Genomic DNA, 18,153 nt, shown 5'->3' with positions numbered 1-18,153 from the left:
CACTGTTCATAGATGTTATCATCTTTTTTTTCCCTGTGGGGTCAGTAGTAATGACCCTTTCTCATTTCTGATTTTATTTATTTGCACCTCCTCTCTTTTTCTTTGTTAGTCTAGCTAAGGGTTTGTCAAGTCTATTGCTCTTCTCAAAGAACTAACTCTTGGCTTTGTTAATACTATTATATTTTTTTGTTCTCCATTTCATTTGTTTCTACTCTAACCTTTATTTCTTTTCCTCTGCTTCTCTTGGTATTAGTTTGCTGTTCTTTTCCTAGTTCCTTCAGGAATGCAGTTAAGTCTTTGATTTTAGGTCTTTCTTCTTTCTTAATGTAGGTGTTCAGGGCTATACATTTTCCTCTCAGCACTGCCTCCACTGCATCCTATAAGTTTTTCTTTCTTAAAAGAAACAGTTTTACTGAGACAAATTCACACACCATACAATCCATCTAGAATAAGCAATCATTATCTTCTACTATACTAAAAAATGTGTGCATTTATCACCACAATCAATCCAAAACAAATTCACCCTGAAAAAGGTTCATTATGTTATGCAGTCCCATGTTTTGTCCTCTGGCTTTCCTTCTAGTGATATACATGACTTTACATTTCTGCTTTTGACCAAAATTGCATCCACATATCATCACTGTTAGTCACACCATTATTATGAGCTCTCATCATCTCCATCCATTTCCAAACATTTACAATGAGCCTTATTACATATTCTGCATAAATTAAGCATCAGTGACTCAGCATCAAAGGATTGAGAAAAACCCTAGAATGAGCTTAGACTTAGCATCAAGGGACTGAGAAAACCTTCTCGACCAAAAGGGGGAAGAGAGAAATGAGACAAAATAAAGTGTCAATGGCTGAGAGATCCCAAACAGAGTTGAGAGGTTATCCTGGAGGTTATTCTTACGCGTTGAGTAGGTATCACCTTGTTATTCAAGATGTAAGGGAGAGGCTGGAGGGAACTGCCTGAAAATGTAGAGCTGTGTTCCAGTAGCCATGTTTCTTGAGGATGATTGTATAATGATAAAGCTTTCACAATGTGACTGTGTGATTGTGAAAACCTTGTGTCTGATGCTCCTTTCATCTACCTTGTCAGCAGACGAGTGGAACATATGGAGTAGGGGTAAATAATAGGGGGAACAAATGCTGAAGGGGATTTGGTTTGAAATGCTGGTGATCAGTGAGGGCTAGGGGTGGGGGGTATGGTAGGTATCTTTTTTTTTCTTTCCTGTGTTTGTTTTATTTATTTTTCTATTGTCTTTTTGTTTCTTTTCTGAGTTGATGCAAATGTTCTAAGAAATGATGAATGTGCAACTAGGTGATGATATTGTGAATTACTGATTATATATGTTGATGTTTTATTTGGGTTAATTTTTTAAATTAATAAATTATTTTTAAAAAGGGGAATTTAATAAGTTGCAAGTTTACAGTTCTAAGGCTATGAACATGTCCAAATTAAAGCAAGGCTATAGAACTGTCCAATCTAAGGCATCTAGGGAAAGACACCTTTATTCAAGAAGGCCGATGACGTTCAGAGTTCCTCTCTCAACTGGAAAGGCACATGGCAAACATGGTGACATCTGCTACCTTTCTCTCCAGCTTTCTTGTTTCATCACGCTCCTCCAGGGGTATTTTCCTTCTTCATCTCCAAAGGTCTTTGGCTTCGTGGACTCTAAAGCCTTTTTCAAAATGGTTCCCTCTTAAAGGGCTCCAGTAAGTAACCCCATCTTGTATGGGTGGAGACACATCTCCATGCAAACCATCTCATCAAAAGTTACCACTCACACATGGGTGGGTCACATCTCCATGGATAATCAAAAAGTTCCCAGCCAGCAATATTGAATGAGGACTAAAGGACATGGCTTTTCTGGGTTCCACAACAGATTTAAACCAACACAAGGTCTTACATATCTGCTATTAAATTTATTCTTAAGTATTTTGCATTTGTTGAAGTTACTATAAATGGTATTTAAAACTGTTCATTTTAAAACTGTTTGCTAGTAGTATATAGAAATAAAATTAGTTTTGTATATTGAAAAAACAAAATTAAGCATCAGTTCCCATTCTTTGCCTTCATTCTATCTTCTGGTGACCTGTGGTCTAGATATTAACACCATGAGTTTGCTAGTTATATTTTGTTCTTATTAGCAAGGTCATACAGTATTTGCCTTTTGTGTCTCACTTATTTCACTGAACATAACGTCCTCAAGATTCATCCATGCAGACACATGCATCATGACTTCATTTCTTATTGCAGTTGTATAATGTTCTATGGTATGTGTGTGTGTATGTGTGTATATATATATATCACATTTTCCTTTCTTATCAGTTCATGGACACATAGATTGTTTCTATTGTTTTGCCAATGTAAATAATGCCACTGTTAACATCTGTATGCCAGCTTGTTGAGTTCCTTGCTTTCAGTTCTTCTGAGTATATATCTAGTAGTGGGATTGCCAGATCAAATGGCAGTTCTACACTGAGTTTCCTGAGGAACCATCAAACTATCTTCCACAGTGGCTGCACCATTCTACATTTCCAAAAATGGTGAATAAATATTCGTATTTCTCCACATCCTTTCCAACATTTGGAGTTTTGTTTTTCTTAAAAGTGGCTATTCTAGTAGGTGTGAGAGAATATCTCATAATCTTAATTTGCATTTCCTCAATAGCTAGTGATGTGGAACATCTCTTCATGTGCTTTTTAGCCATTTGTATATTCCCTTTGGAAAAATGTCTAGTTATGTCTTTTGCCCATTTTTTTTTGTATGCTGTATGGCGGGGTCATATTTCATTCTTTTTCCATGTGTGATTCCCATTATTGCAGCACCATTTATTGAATTTCATTTGTTTGTTTTTGTTGGTTTCTTTGTTTGTTTGGAAAGTGCATGGGCTGGGAATCCAACCTGGGTTTCCTGCATGGCAGGTGAGAATGCTCATTTAGTTATTTTCTTTTTATAAAAATTTCTTTTAGGATTTTTATTTTTCATTAAAAAATACCATATTTATTTACACACCATACACTTTTATTCATATACCATACAATTTTACTCACACACCATACAATTTTACTCATACACTATACAATTATATCCATTTAATGAACAACCAATGGCTCTGGTATAATCACAAAGTGGCATTCATAGTTACAGTCAATATGAGAACATTCTCATTTCTTCTGAAAAAAAAAAAACCCATACCCCTTATATCCGTATTATTGACATTTAGTTTAGGTATAGTGGCTTCGCTATAATTAATGAAAGAATATTGCAATGTTACTGTTAACTGTAGACCTTAGTTTACATTAATTGCATTTTTCCCTATATAACATCCTATTATTAATATCTTGTAATAGTAACATATGCTTGTTCTAGTTCATGTAAGAACTCTCTTATATTTATATAATTAACCACCATCATTGTCCACTCTAGGTTTTGCCAATTTTTTAATATCCCAGTTTTTATCCTGTAGCTTTCCCTCTGGTGACATACATGACTCAAGCCTTTCTCTTTCAACCATACCCACAAACTGCTTTGTTAGTTACACTCACAGTATTGTGCATTCAGCACATAGCACTGTGCTATCCATTCCTAAACTTTCACAGTGAACCTTATTGAACATCCTGTACTCCTTAATCATTAATTGCCTGATCTCTGCCTATTTTCTATCTCCTAGTACTCTATGCTCTCAAATTTAATTCTCAGAGTTTTCTCATTATAGTTAGTTTTTGTTTGGGAGATCATACAATATTTGCTTTTTTGTTTCTGGCTTATTTTGCTCGACACAATGTTCTCAGGACTCATTCACCTTGTTGCATGTCTCATGACTTAATTCCTTTCTGCAGCGACACAGTATTCCATCATATGTATACACCATAGTTTGCCTTTCCGCTCATCAGTCGATGGATACTTGGGCAGCCTCCATCCACTGGCAATTGTGAATAATTTTGCTATAAATATTAGTGGGAGAATGCCAATTTGGATCCCTACTTTCAGTTCAGATATATACCAATTTGGTATATATCTAGTACCAGGACTGCTGGATCAAATGGCAACGCTAGACATAGCTTCCTGGGGAACCACCACCCTGCCCTCCAGAGGGGCTGCACAACTCCACTTCCCCACAACAGTGAACAGGTGTACTTCTCTCGCTCCACATTTTCTCCAGCATGTGTACTTTTCTGTTAAAAAATTTTTTAAGCAGTTTTATCCTCACACTATACAATCCATCCTCAGTGTGTAAGCAATGTCTCCTGGTATAATCACATAGTTATGCATTCACTACCACAATCTATATGAGAAATTTCCGTTTCTTCTGAAAAGAAGGAAAAGAAAGAAAGAAAGAACCCCATACCCTTCCCTTATATTCTCTCTCATTGACATTTAGCTTTGGTTTATTGTTTTTGTTACAATCAATGAAAGAATATTATAATGTTATTATTAACTATAGACCTTAGTTTGCATAATTGTATTTTTTACATATAGCACCCCATTTTTAACATCTTGTAATAATGACATACATTTATTCTCATTCATGTAACAATGTTCCTATATTTGTAGAAGTAACCACCATCATTGTCCACTCTAGGTGTCGCTAACCTATACAATCTTAGGTTTTATCCTCTGTCTTTCTTTCTGGTGCCATACATGCCCCTAGCCTTCCTCTTTCAACCATTGTCACACTCAGTTTTTCTCATTATACTTACAATATAGTGCTACCATCCCACAGTGTTGTGCTTTCCATTTCTGAACCTTTACAATCAATCTTGTTAAGCATTCTGTACTTCTTAAGCATCAATTGCCCAGTCTCTACCCTCTTTCTATCTCTTGGTAACCTGCGTTCTCAAATTTAACTCTCAAAGTTAGGTCATTATAGTAAGTTCATATTAGTGAAACCGTATGTTATTTGTCCTTTTATTTCTGGCTTATTTCACTCAATAGAATGTCCTCAAGGTTCATACACATTGTTGCATTCGTCATAACTTTATTCCATCTTACAGCTGTATAATATTCCATTGTATGCATATACCACAGTTTGTTTATCCACTAGTCAGTTGATGGACATTTGGGCTGTTTCCATCTATTGCCAATCATGAATAATGCTGCTATAAACATCGGTGTGCAAATGTCTGCATGTCTCTGCTTTCAGTTCTTCCAAGTATACACCTAGCAATAAGATTGCTGGATCATATGGCCATTCTACACTTAGCTTCCTGAGGAACCACCAAACTGCCTTCCAGAGTGGCTGCACCATTGTATATTCCTACCAACAGTGAATAAGTGTGCCTATTTCTTCACATTCTCTACAGTACTTGTAGTTTTCTGTGTTTTTTTTTTTTTTTTTACTAACGGCCATTCCAGTGTGAGATAACTCCTTCTGGTTTTGATTTGCATTTCCCTAATAGGTAGTGAAGTTGAGCATCATTTCATAGGCTTTTGAGCCATTTGTATTTCTTCTTTGGAAGAGTGTTTATCCATAAACTTTTGCCCATTTTTTAATTGAGTTGTTTGTTTTTTTGTTGTTGGGCTGCAGGATCTGTTTATATATTCTGTATATTAAACCCATATCTGATAGAGAATGCCTATTTAAAAAATATTTTCTTCTTTCTTTTTATCACTGACATGTAAAACCTCTTTATATATTCTGGATGTGGTTTTCAAATATTTCTCCCATTGAATAGGCTGCCTTGTCACCCTCTTGACAAAGTCCTTTGAAACACAAAAGTATTCAGTTTTTAGAAGGTCCTATTTGTCTATTTTTCCTTTCATTGATTATGCTTTGGGTGTAAGGTCCAAGAAACTACCTCCTATAAGACTTGCAGATGCTTCCATACCTGTTCTTCCAGGAGCTTTATGATCTTGCCTTTTATATTTAGGCCTCTGATCCATTTTGAGTTAATTTTTTGTATGAGGTGTAATACAGGGACCTTTTTTCATTCCTTTGGATATGGATATCAATTTTTCCCAGCACCATTTGTTGAAGAGATTGCTCTGTCCCAGCTGGGTGGACTTGGCAGTCTTGTCAAAAACAAATTTTTCATAGAGCTGACGGTCTATTTCTGAACTTTTATTTTGATTCCATTGTTCAATACGTCTTTGTTTTTGCAATACCATGCTGTTTGTATCACTTTAGCTTTGGAATATGCTTTAAAGTCAGGAAGCATGAGTCCTCTGATTTCATTTTTCTTTTTCAAGTTGTTTTGGTTATTTGGGGCACCTTACCCTTCCAATAAAATTTGAAAATTGGCTTTTCTAATTCTTCAAAGTAGGTGTTAGAAATTTGAGTTTGATTGCATTGAATCTGTAAATCGATTGAGTAGAACTGACATCTTAACAATATTTAGTTTTACAATCCTTGAATATGGAATGGCCTTCCATTTATTTAGGACCTCTTTGCTGTCTTCTAGTAATGTTTGTAGTTTTCTGAAAACAGGTCCTTTACATCCTTAGTTAAATTCATTCCTAGGTATTTTTTTCTTTTAGTTGTTTTTGTAAATGGATTTTTTTCTTGCTTTCCCTTTCAAATTGCTTATTATACCGTATAAAAACACTATTATTTTTGTGTGTGATACTGCTTCCTACCAGTTTGCTGAAATAGTTTATTAGCCTTAGTAGCTTTGGCAAAGATTTTCCAGAGTTTCTAAGTATAGGATGATGCTGTTTTCAAATAGTGAAAGTTTTGCTTCTTCATTTCTCATTTGGATGCCTTTTGTGTCTTCTTCTTGCCTAATTGCTCTAGCAGGAACTTCTAGGAAAATGTTGAATAACAGTGGTAACAGGGCATCCTTGTCTTGTACCAGTGAGCCTCACTGTTGAGTATGATGTTAGCTGAGGGGTTTTTCATATATGCCCTTGATCATATTGAGGAAGTTTCTTTCAATTCCTACCTTTCAAAGTGGTTTTATTAAGAAAGAATCCTGGATTTTTTTTTTCAAATGCCTTTTCCATATCAATCGAGATGATCATGTGATTTTTCCCCTTTTGTTTTGATAATGTGGTATGTTACATTAATTGATTTTCTTGTGTTGAGGCACTCTTGCATACCTGAGATAAATCCACTTGGTCATGTTGTATAATTAATGTGATTTTGGAGTTCATTTGTAAGTATTTTGCATGTATATTCATTAGATAAATCAGTCTGTAATTTTATTGTAGTATCTTTGTGTGGCTTTGGTGTTACGGTAATGTGGCTTCATAGAATAAGTTAGGCAGTGTTTCCAACTCTTCATTTTCTTTTTGGAAGAGTTTGAGCAGGATTGGTATTAATTCTTGTTGAAATGCATAGTAGAATTCACCTGTGGAACCATTCGTTTTGTTGGAATATTTTTAATGACTGATTCACTCTATTTGTGATTGGTTTGTTGAGGTCTTCTATTTCTTCTAGATAAGTATAGGGTTTTTATTGTTTCTAGGAAGTTGTCCATTTCATATGAATTGTCAAATTTGTTGAGATACAGTTGCTCAGACTATCCTCTTATGATCTTTTTTATTTCTTTGGGGTCAGAAGTAATGTACCCCTCTCATTTCTAATTTAATTATTTGCATATTTTTATCTTTTTCAGACTGCTAAGGGTTTGTCAATGTTATTGATTTTCTCAAGGAACCAATATTCTGGTTTATTTTATTTTATTTTCAGTTTCATTTATTTCTGCTCTAATCTTTCTTTCCTTCTGTTTGCTTTGGGGTTAGTTTGCTCTTCTTTTTTGAGTTCCTTCAGGTGTGCAGTGAGGTCTTTGATTTTAGCTCCTTTTTTTTTTTATAAACAGGTGTTTAGTGTAAAATCTCCCTCACAGCTGCCTACCCCATTATCCGTAAGTGTTGATATGTTGTGTTCTCCTTTTCGTTTGTTTTGAGATATTTACAGATTTCTTTTGTTATTTCCTCTTTGACCCACTGATTTCCAGAAGGAAAGCTAGGGGATAAAAATTGGAATATATAAGTTAGTGAAACCTAAAGTGGACAATGACAGTGGTTAATTGAATAGGATTTCAATATGAAAATATGTATGGAATGACTGCCATTCAGTAAGTTCTGTGCTTCCAGTAAGGGTTTTTATGTATCTATGCTCTTGTCTTAAGCTTTGGGTACTTTCTATGTCATCTGTTTTAGCTGTGTATTTTTTTCCTGAGTGTACTCTACCAGACATGGAATAGTTTAGATCCCAAACTGACAGGCTTAGAATATAAGGTGTATCCATCCTATAGGTCTTGCTGGTTTCCTTAAGTTTCTGATTAGATGAAAGCAATAACACTAAATTGCAGTTTACAGTATATCTGCATTGCAGCCATATGTAACATCAAGCCATTGATTGTGTGTTTTTCGTTGCTAGTTAATTCAGTTTTATCCACTTGGTTTTGGAGTTATCTGTCTCCTGGAACAAAAGGTTGCCTGAGGAGAATTCAAAGCTACTTTAGGTTTTAGTTAACAGGATTAGAAAGAAAAAAAGAAGAAAAAAACAGATTTTGTTTTTAATATCCATAAATTTGTAAATTTTCCAGTCTTTTCCCTGTTATTCATTTCCAACTTCATTCCATTATGATCGAGGAAGTGATCTGTGTAACTTGAATAGTTTTAAATTTACTGAGATGTTTTGTGACCTAACCTGTAGTCTATCCTGGAGAATGATCCATGAGCACTTAAGAAGAACAAATATCCAATTATTGTGGAGTGCAATGTTCTGTAAATGTCTGTTAAGTCTTGTTAGGCTTTCTCTGATTAAATATCTATCTATTGAAGAGAATGGTGTGCTGAAATCGCCAATTATTATTGTACATACATCTACTTTTCCCCTTCAGTGTTGCTAGTATTTGCCTTGTATCTTTGGGCACACTAGTTAGATGCATTGATATTTATGATTGCCATTTTTTTCTTGATGGGCCTCCCTTTTATTAATATATGATACCTTCATTGTCCTCTTTTCACATTTTTGCATTTAAAGTCTATTTTGTCTGGTATTAGTATAGCTACCTTCACTGTTTTCTGATTACTGTTTGTTTGGAATTTTTTTCCAACCATTTACTTTCAACCTATTTATGTCCTTGGGTCTAAAGTGAGCCTCTTATGGGTAGCATATAATAGATTATATATTTTTATCCATTCTGCCAGTCTGCTTTTGATTGGAAAGTTTAATCAATTAACATTCGGTGTTATAACTATAAAGGCAATACTTCCTTCAACAATTTTATCCTTTAGCTTTTATACGTCCTCTATTATTTTTCTGTTTGTCCCTTTTAGTTACCATTACTTACATTCTTCATTTCTATACTTTCATTTCTATATCACTGTCTTGGTTTTTCCTATTGTACTGTAGCATTCCCTTTTGTGTTTCTTGTAGGACAATTCTCTTATTAATGGCCTCTCTTAGTTTTTGTTTATGTGAATATTTTTATCTTTCCCCATTTTTGAAGGACAGTTTTGCAAGATATAGAATTGTTTAAGGTTTTAAAAGTAACATTTATTTAAAAACCCTTTAAATTGTGCAATATAGAAAACTGAAAAGCACAAGAAGCAAAGAAAAGAGTCAACCAGAATCACAGTTTACAGGCTGACATTTCCTTCTAGGTCCTTTATGTGGTCCTACACAAAATCAGCATTCATTTTTACATGGTTGAGATTACACAGAATGTATCAAGCTTTTTCATGAATATTTACCAATTCAAAGTCCCAAAGCCAGGAGTACTGTGATAACCAAGAATATATGACAGTAACTCAATCGGGGGAAAAATGTATTCTTGCCTTTTTTGAGAAAAAAAATTTCATAAAAGACAAAAATGGCAAGAGGTTTCTATAGATACTGGCAGAGTTATAAATACTGTAATCTCTTAGTGCTCAATTTAAAATTAGACATAAATACAAGTAGAAAATTATAATGCATCTATGAGAATTCATCGTCAGATCTATATCAGAGTAATAGCAAGATCTGTTTCCATTGAGTTAGTTAACTGCATTTTCCTATAGTACAGCAAGAAATGCACACATACAATGTTACATCAAAATGGAAATGTGAGCAGTGCACAGGTAGTTCAGTGGTAGAATTCTTACCTGCCATGCAGGAGAGCTGGGTTCGATTCCCAGCCCGTGCACTCCCCCCCCCCACTCCAAAATTCAACAAATGAATTGTGATAATGGGATATTCACATGGAAAAATAATGAAATGTGATCCCCACTGCTCAGCATACTAAAAAAAGAATATTAATACGTCTACGTACATCTCTCCCCTGCACTGTCTTCTGTCCCTCTGCAGCCAACCTGATGAACAATTCCCAAAGCATACCGCTCAGAGGGGGTAACAATTCCATGCTAAAGACGTTTCTACTCTACTAACAAAAAGATATTTATAATTCAATAATTCTTTAGTTCTACTTTTTATCATACATTGGTACCTCAAGATATCTAAAAAGCTTAGATGTGAAATAAAGAATCTTCAGATATGGAATTCTTGACTGCCAGTTTTTCTCTTTCAGTATCTTTAATAGATTTTACTACTTCCTTCTTTCCTCCATTGTTTCTGATGAGAAATCAGCACTCAGTCTTATAAAGTTTCCCTTGTATGTGATGAATTACTTTTCTCTTGCTTTTTAGAATCCTTTTTTTTGGTTGGTATTTGATAGTCTGATTTGTGTCTCGGAGTAGGTCTTTTTGGATTTATTCTATTCAGAGTACATTGCACTTACTGGACCTGTATGTTGATGTATTTCATAAGAGCTGGGAAATTTTCAGCCCTTATTTTCTCAAATCTTTCTTCCCCCTTCCTTTCTCTTCTTCTGGCACAATGATACTGTGTATATTCGTGTGCTCCATGCTGCCATTCAGTTCCCCAAGACCTTGTTCAAATTTTTTCATTCCTTTTCCTTTCAGTTCTTTTGTGTATAAGATTTCAGATGTTCTGTGCTCTAGTTCACTGATAATTTCTTCTGCCTCTTTAAATCTGTTGTTGTGTCTTCATTTAAAAAATCTTTTCTATTGTGACTTTCATTCTCATACATTGTTATTTTGGGGGCCTGCTTTCAAATTCATCTTCATGATCACCAGCATCTTCTTTATATTCTTTTCTCTTTTGCCACATTCTCCTTCATCTCCTTGAATTGATTTAGATTTGTTTAAACATGAATAATTGGTTGTTTCAACCCATGTCTCATCTGAAGTTTTTGTTTGTTACATATATATTTAAATGGGCCATATTTTTGTTTGTTTCTTAGTGTGGCCTGTGATTTTTTGCTGGTGCCTAGGCATCTGATTTTCTTGATTAGTTTATGCCAGAGTCAGTTTCTCTCTCTTGCTTAGGGTTTTCCTGTTGATGGGGTTTGTGTTAACGTTCTTTTCTGACTCTTGGTTCATATTTCCTAGCCAAAACAGCACCAGGGACCTGTGCTGGGAAGAGAGTCAGGAAAGATGTCAAAAAGACTTTATTTCAGCTCCTTAAGTGTGTGCTTTCAATTCTTTTGGGTATTATACCTAGAAGCTCTTCAGCAGTCTACCCCTGCAGCTAACAATGCAGCATGTTTTCATGGTAATACCTCTGGTAATTCCACTCCTGATGTAGGCTGAAAAGTTGTCACAGCCAGTGTCTGTTCAGGACAGGCTAAAGGAACTGGGCGCAGTGGTCTAAATTCCCTGGCCAATGGCTGGATCAGCACAGGGGCTGTGTCCCCCTCTGTTCTTGGGAAGGTGGGTTTCCACAGCCCTCCCTGTCAACAGCAGCGTGCCAGGCAGGGACAGGGCCAACTCAAAGCTGCCTGCCTTGAGGATAGGGGATGGGCCCAGGAGCCTCAGTCAAGTGAGTTACTCAGTTTTTCACCACAGTTTCTTACCCTCTTCATTTCACTTTCCCCTGGATACTATGTATTACTCCCCTAGTCTCCAAAGCCCCAGAACAGTTTCTGCCTGTCCATTTGCTGTTTTTGGAAGAGAAGTGAGCCCTGCCATTTCCTATTCAAAGTCCACCATTGATTTTCAAGAGCTTTTCTAGTGTGCTTGTAAAGGTATCTCACACTTTTATTTCCATTATGAAAAAGTTGTTATGTATATTTTATCATGATTAAAAAGTAGATCTACTCTTTGGTAAAATGCCTATTGAAAACTTACACCCATTTTCTACCTGGATATTTATCATTATTGTTTGGCAGAGTTTTTTCTATATTCTGGATACAGTGTTTTTTCAGCCTATAATATTTCCAAATATTTTTCTTGGGCTCTGTGTTTTGTACTTTATGTATGCTTAGTGGTGTCTTTAGAAAGCTAATGTTTTTAATTGGGATAAGTTCCAATTTATCAATTTTGTTGGAGCTTGCTTGTGGTATCATCCATTAAAATCTCTGTCTAACTCTATGGACCAAGAATTTCTTCCCTCTGTTTCGTGAAGTTTCAACATTTTAGTCTTACATTTAAGTATATTAATTTTTAGTATATTTGGTGGGTAGTGTGAGGTAAATACATAGTTTTTTCATATGATTATTTAATGCATCATTTGATGAAAAGATTATGCTTTCTTTGGTGAATTACTTAGGCACCTTGATGAATTATCAATTGACCATAAATATATGGATTGCTAGACCTTGTGTTCTCTTTCACTGATTTAAGCATCTTTATTTTGCCCATAATAACAATCTTTATTACTATACCTTTATAAGTCTTGAAATGAAGTATATTTTATTTTTAAAGTTTGTTTTGACTACTTTAGATTCTTTTCACTTTCCTTTCTATTTTAGGGTAAACTTTTCAATTTCTAGAAAAAAATTCTAGGATTGTGATAGGTTTTTGCTTTAGTGCAGTGCCTATTTTAGAAGCACTGCCATATTATCAGCAATGATTGTTTCATTATCTCAACGTAGTCTATCTCTGTTTAGTTCTTTCTAAGCTTATTTCAGCAATGTTTGTTGTTTTCAGTTTAGAGGTCTTGCAGTTATTTTGTTAAATTAATTCCTAAGTACGTAATTTTGTTTTATAACAGGGTTATTAAGATATAATTCTATCATGCATTTAAAGTGTATAATTCAGTATTTCTTTTGTGTTGTGCATCTCTCACCACATTCAAATTTAAAACATTTTTATTATCACATACAGAAATCCAACTGTAGTCCATGGTTCACCTCAGGGTTTACTGCTTGTGTTTACAATCCTATGGATTAAAATTTTTTTTATACTAGTAACACATATACAACCAAAAATTTCCCCTTTTAATCATGTTCAAATATACAATTTGGGGCCTTGAATTACATTCTTAATGTTGTACTACTATCAGCAACCATCCATTCTCAAAGCTTCTCCATCATCCCAAGTAGAAATTCTGTACAATTTAAACATTAGCTTCCCATTCCCTAACCCCAACCCAGCCCCTGGGATATTTTAGATTCTGACTCTATGAATTTCTTTACTCTCTTTCATATCAGTGAGATCATACACTATTTTTCCCCCCTTATGTGTCTGGCTTATTTCACTCAACATGATGTCTTCAAGGTTCATCCATGTTGTAGCATTTTCAGGACTTCATTCGTTTTTATGGTGAATAATATTCCATTGTGTGTATATACCATATTTGTTTTATCCATTCATTGGTTGTAGGCCACTTGGGTTGTTCCATCTTTTGCAAATGGTGAATAATGCTTCTGTGAACATTAGTGTGCTAATGGCTGACTGAGTCTCTGCTTTCAATTCTTTTGGGTATTATACATAAAAGCTGGGTCATATGCTAATTCTATATGTAAATTTCTGAGACACTGCCCAACTGTTTTCCGCAGTGGCTGCACCATTTTACATTCCACCAACAATGAATGAGTGTTTCTGTTTCTCTATATCCTCTACGATAGTTTATTGTATCTCATTGTGGTTTTTTTGTTTTGTTTGTTTTTTTGGCATGGGCAGACACTGAGAATCAAACCCGGGTTTCCAGCATGGCAGGTGAGAACTCTGCCTGCTGAGCCACTGTGGCCCGCCCTCACTGTGGTTTTGATATGCATTTTCCTAATGCATAATGATATTGAACAATTGTTCAAGTGCTTTTTTTGCTCTCTGTATATCTACTTTGAGAAATGTCTATTCGTCTTTTTGCCCATTTTTTAAAACATAAAAATTGTGAAATATATACAAAAAGCAATAGATTTCAAAGTACATTGAAACAAATAGTTATAGAACAGATTTCAGAGTTTGGTATGGGTTAAAGTTCCATAATTTTAGACTTTTCCTTCTAGCTTCTCCAAGATAGAGACTAAAAAAAATATCAGTGTAATGATTCAGCAGTCTTACTCATTTTTGAAATCACATCTTCTAACTCCTCCTTCTCCTTTGACCCTTCTCCCAATCTTTAAGAGGGCTTGGACTATGCCCATTCTAACTTTTTTATGTTGAAAAGGAGTGTTGACAATATGGGATAGGGGGATGGGACTAGTTGATGTTCTTGGAAAGCCTGGCCCCTCTAGGTTTCAGGACTTATCTGGCCTAGGAACCATGTGGAGGTTGTAGGTTTCTGGAAGGTAATCTTAGTTCGTGAAACTTTAGTAGAATCTCACACAGAGCCCTAGGTGTTCTTTAGGGTTGACAGGAATGGTTTTGGTTGGGGTTTGGCAAACCATGGTAATTAGGAACGTCTAGCTACAGCTTGTGTAAGAGTAGCCTCCACAGTAGCCTCTTGACTCTATTTGAACTCTCTTAGCTACTGATACTTTATTACATTTCTTTTCCCCCTTTTGGTCAGGAAGCATTGTCAATCCCCCATGCCAGGGCCAGGCTCATTCCTGGGAGTCAGGCCCCATGTTGCCAGGAAGACACTGCCCCCTGGACATTATGTCCCACGTAGGGGGAGGGTAATAACTTTCCTTGCAGAGTTGGGCTTAGAGAGATTGAGGCCACATTTGAGCAACAAGAAGTTTCCTGTAAGTAACTTCTAGGAAGAGGTAGGCTTAGCTTCTTCACTACAGAAATAAGCTTCATAAGAGCAAGCAAGAGCTTGGCCTATTGACTTGGGAGTCCCTAATGTTGAGACAGTATCAGATCTTTCCTCAATGGTAAAGCTTAATAGTTCCATATTTTTTCTCCAGTCCCTCAATGGACTTTCTTTTGCCCATTTTTAAATTGGATTGTATATCATTTTGTTAAGTTGTATGAGTTCTTTATATATTCAGGATATTAAAGTTATCAGATATGTGATTTCCAATATTTCCTCTCAGTGTACTGATAGACATTTTGCTGTCATGAGTCTTTTGATACACAAAAGTTTTGGTTTTGATGAGGATCTATTTATCTATTTTTTTCTTTTGTTGCTTGTGCTTTGTAAAATCTAAGAACTCATCACCTAAGATAAGGTCCTGAAGATGCTTCACTATGTTTTCTTCTGGGAGTTTTTTTTTTTTTTTTTTTTTTTGTTCTGGTTCTTATATTTGGGTCTTTGATCCATTGGGAGTTGATTTTGCACGTGGTATAAGGTAAGGGTACACTTTCATTCTTTTGCATATGGACATCCAGTTTTCCAAGCACCATTTGTTGAGCAGAGGACCAATTGAGCAGACTTGGCCTTCTTGTCAAAAATCAGTTGGCTGTATAAATGAGGGTTGATTTCTGAACTCTCAAGTCCATTCCATTGGTCTATGTATCTGCCCTCCTGCCAACAGCATGCTCTTTTTTAAAATGTGGTTTTACTGAGATATATTCAGATACCATAAAACCATCTGAAGTGTACAATTACTGGCTTATAGTGTCATCATGTAGTTGTGCATACACTAAGTTTATCATGAAACACCATATTTTGATTATTTTGGCTTTATAATACATTGTAAGACTGGGAAGTATAATGCTTCCAACTTTGTTGTTGATTCTGAATATTTGGTGCCCCTTACCCTTCTGTGTAAATTTGAAAATTGACTTTTCCATTTCTGCAAAGAAGACTATTGGAATCTGATTAGGATTGCATTGAATCTGTAAATCACTTTGGTCAGAATTGCTGTTCCAATGATATTTAGTCTTCCAATCCATGAACATGGAATGTCCTTCCATTTATTAAGATCTTCAATTTCTTTTAATGATAGTTGGTAGTTTTCCGTTTAAAAGTCCTTTATATCCTTGGTTAGATTTATTACTAGATAAAAACCTCTTTTAGTTGTTTTAAAATGGAATTTCCTTCTTGATATCTATTTTAAATTGTTCATTATTATTTTATAGAAATATTACTGATTTTGGGGTATTGATCTTATACTGCATCCTCTCTTTGCTGAATTCATTTATTACCACTCTGTTGTGGATTTTCCTCTATGGAATCATGCCATCTGCAAATAGGGAAAGTGGTATTTCTTCCTTTCGAATTTGGATGCCTTTTATTTCTTTTTCTTGACTAAAAGGCATCATCAGGGCAGTGCTTTCTTCCCAAAAACTGGCTGCCAGTGATCCTTGGCTCCTCTGTCACATGGCAAGGCATATGGTGGTATCTGCTGATCTCTCCCCTTCTCTTCTGAGTTTCAGTGCTTTCAGGTTCTTGTTTCCATGTCTCTCTCTCTCTTTCTGCGTCCATTTATGAAGGACTCCAGCACGAGGATTAAGACCCACCTTGAACCACACCTTAATTGAAGTAGCCTCACACAAGAGGTCCTACTTACAATAGGTTTACACCTACAGGACTGGATTAACTTTAAGAACATGATTTTCCAGGGTATGGTTCTAAACCACCGTACTGGTTCGATTTTATTACTAGTTATTGGTTTACTGAGATTGTCTATTTCTTCTTGAGTCAGTGTATATGCTTTGTGTTTTTTTTTTTAGGAATTTATCCATTCCATCTAGGCTACTGATCTAATTTTTACATTTTTGAATTTGCCTATTCTGGACATTTCATAATATGTGACTTTTTGCCTCGAATTTCTTTCATTTAGCATAACTGTTTTGAGGCTGACCCATGCTACTGCATGCATCAATACTTCACTCTGTTTTATTCTGCTCCATTGTACGATATACAATATTTTATTTATCCATCAACTGATGGATATTAGTGTTGTTCCCCCTTTTTGGCTATTAGGAATAATGCTGCCAAGAACACTGATGTATGCATTTTTGTGTGGACATATATTTTTATGCTGTTTTGTATAAACTAACTAGTTGGATTCCTGACCCTTCAAGTGTAAAACTGTTTTCCAAAACAACTGCACTATTATACATTCCTACCAGTAGAGAACAAGTGGTCTCATTTCACCACATTCACATTTGTATTGTTATTTGCCCTGTTTATTATAGTAATTCAAGTGGGTGTGAAATGATATTTCATCATGGTGTTAATTTGCATTCCCCTGATGATTAATGATGTTAAGAAGTTTCTCATGTACTTATTGACCATTTGTGTATCTTCCTTGGAGAAACATCTATTCAGATTACTTGCCATTTTTTTGGCACCCTACTCAAAAATGGACAATCTTATGCATGATAGTTCTGTAAACCTACAATTTAACACACACACACACAAAACTAATGAACAAAACAGTCACCAGAGCAGCAGGCTCAAGATTGTACCCTCCTGTCAGGTCTGATTTCCTCCTCAAACAATCAGGTATTGTAAAAAGGAATGAACTTCTGAAAAATCCTACAACATGTATGGAGTTACACATAGAGTGCAATAAGCCTCACACAAAAGGACAAATATTGTTTGATTTCACTTACATGAAAAACTAGAAAAGAAGATTACAGGTTACAAAGGGGCAGGGTAGGAGTGGGGAATGGGGAGGTAATACTTATTGGGTATAATGTGTTATTTGGGGTGAGGAAAAAGTTTTGGTGATGGGTGATGGTGATGGCAGTGCGTTGGGAGTGTGAGTACCACCACTGAACTGTATGCTTGGAAGGAGCTAAAATGTGAAATGTTATGTTCTGTGTATGTTTCCACAAAATTTTTTTAATTGACCCACTTTACAAAAATACAATTATTCTTTGCATGTTGATCTTAGCCAATCTTGCTAAACTGGTTTATGAGTTCTAATAGTTTTTTTTTTTTTAATGGATTCCTTAGGGTAGTCCGCATACAAGGTTATGTAACTACCAAATGGAGGAAAAAAAGTATTTCTTTATATTCTAGATGTCTTTTTTTCTTTATTAGAGAAGTGCGTGTACAGAATAATCATGCATAAAATACAGGATTCCTATATACCCCCCCCACCAATATCTTGCCTTGGTGTGGAACA

The 18,153-nt window shown here is 35.4% G+C and overlaps 1 long non-coding RNA gene across 2 annotated transcripts in view; it reads right to left on the bottom strand.

The window, feature by feature from the left end:
* The window catches only part of LOC143650666 (uncharacterized), a 59,249-nt gene that overhangs the window by 27,160 nt on the left and 13,936 nt on the right, over positions 1-18,153 (bottom strand). The window contains exon 4 of one of the 2 annotated variants that reach the window (XR_013159633.1): positions 5,323-7,916. The exons of the other annotated variant lie outside the window; for it this stretch is intronic. This is a non-coding gene — a long non-coding RNA (uncharacterized LOC143650666). Of the gene's footprint in view, positions 1-5,322; positions 7,917-18,153 lie in introns of those variants that run through there. 2 annotated transcript variants of the gene reach the window in all.

Source organism: Tamandua tetradactyla, chromosome 11 (genome assembly GCF_023851605.1).
Source record: "Tamandua tetradactyla isolate mTamTet1 chromosome 11, mTamTet1.pri, whole genome shotgun sequence".
NCBI lineage: Eukaryota > Metazoa > Chordata > Mammalia > Pilosa > Myrmecophagidae > Tamandua > Tamandua tetradactyla.
The sequence above is the reverse complement of the archived record's forward strand: the minus strand, read 5'-3'. Positions and strand labels throughout refer to the sequence as shown.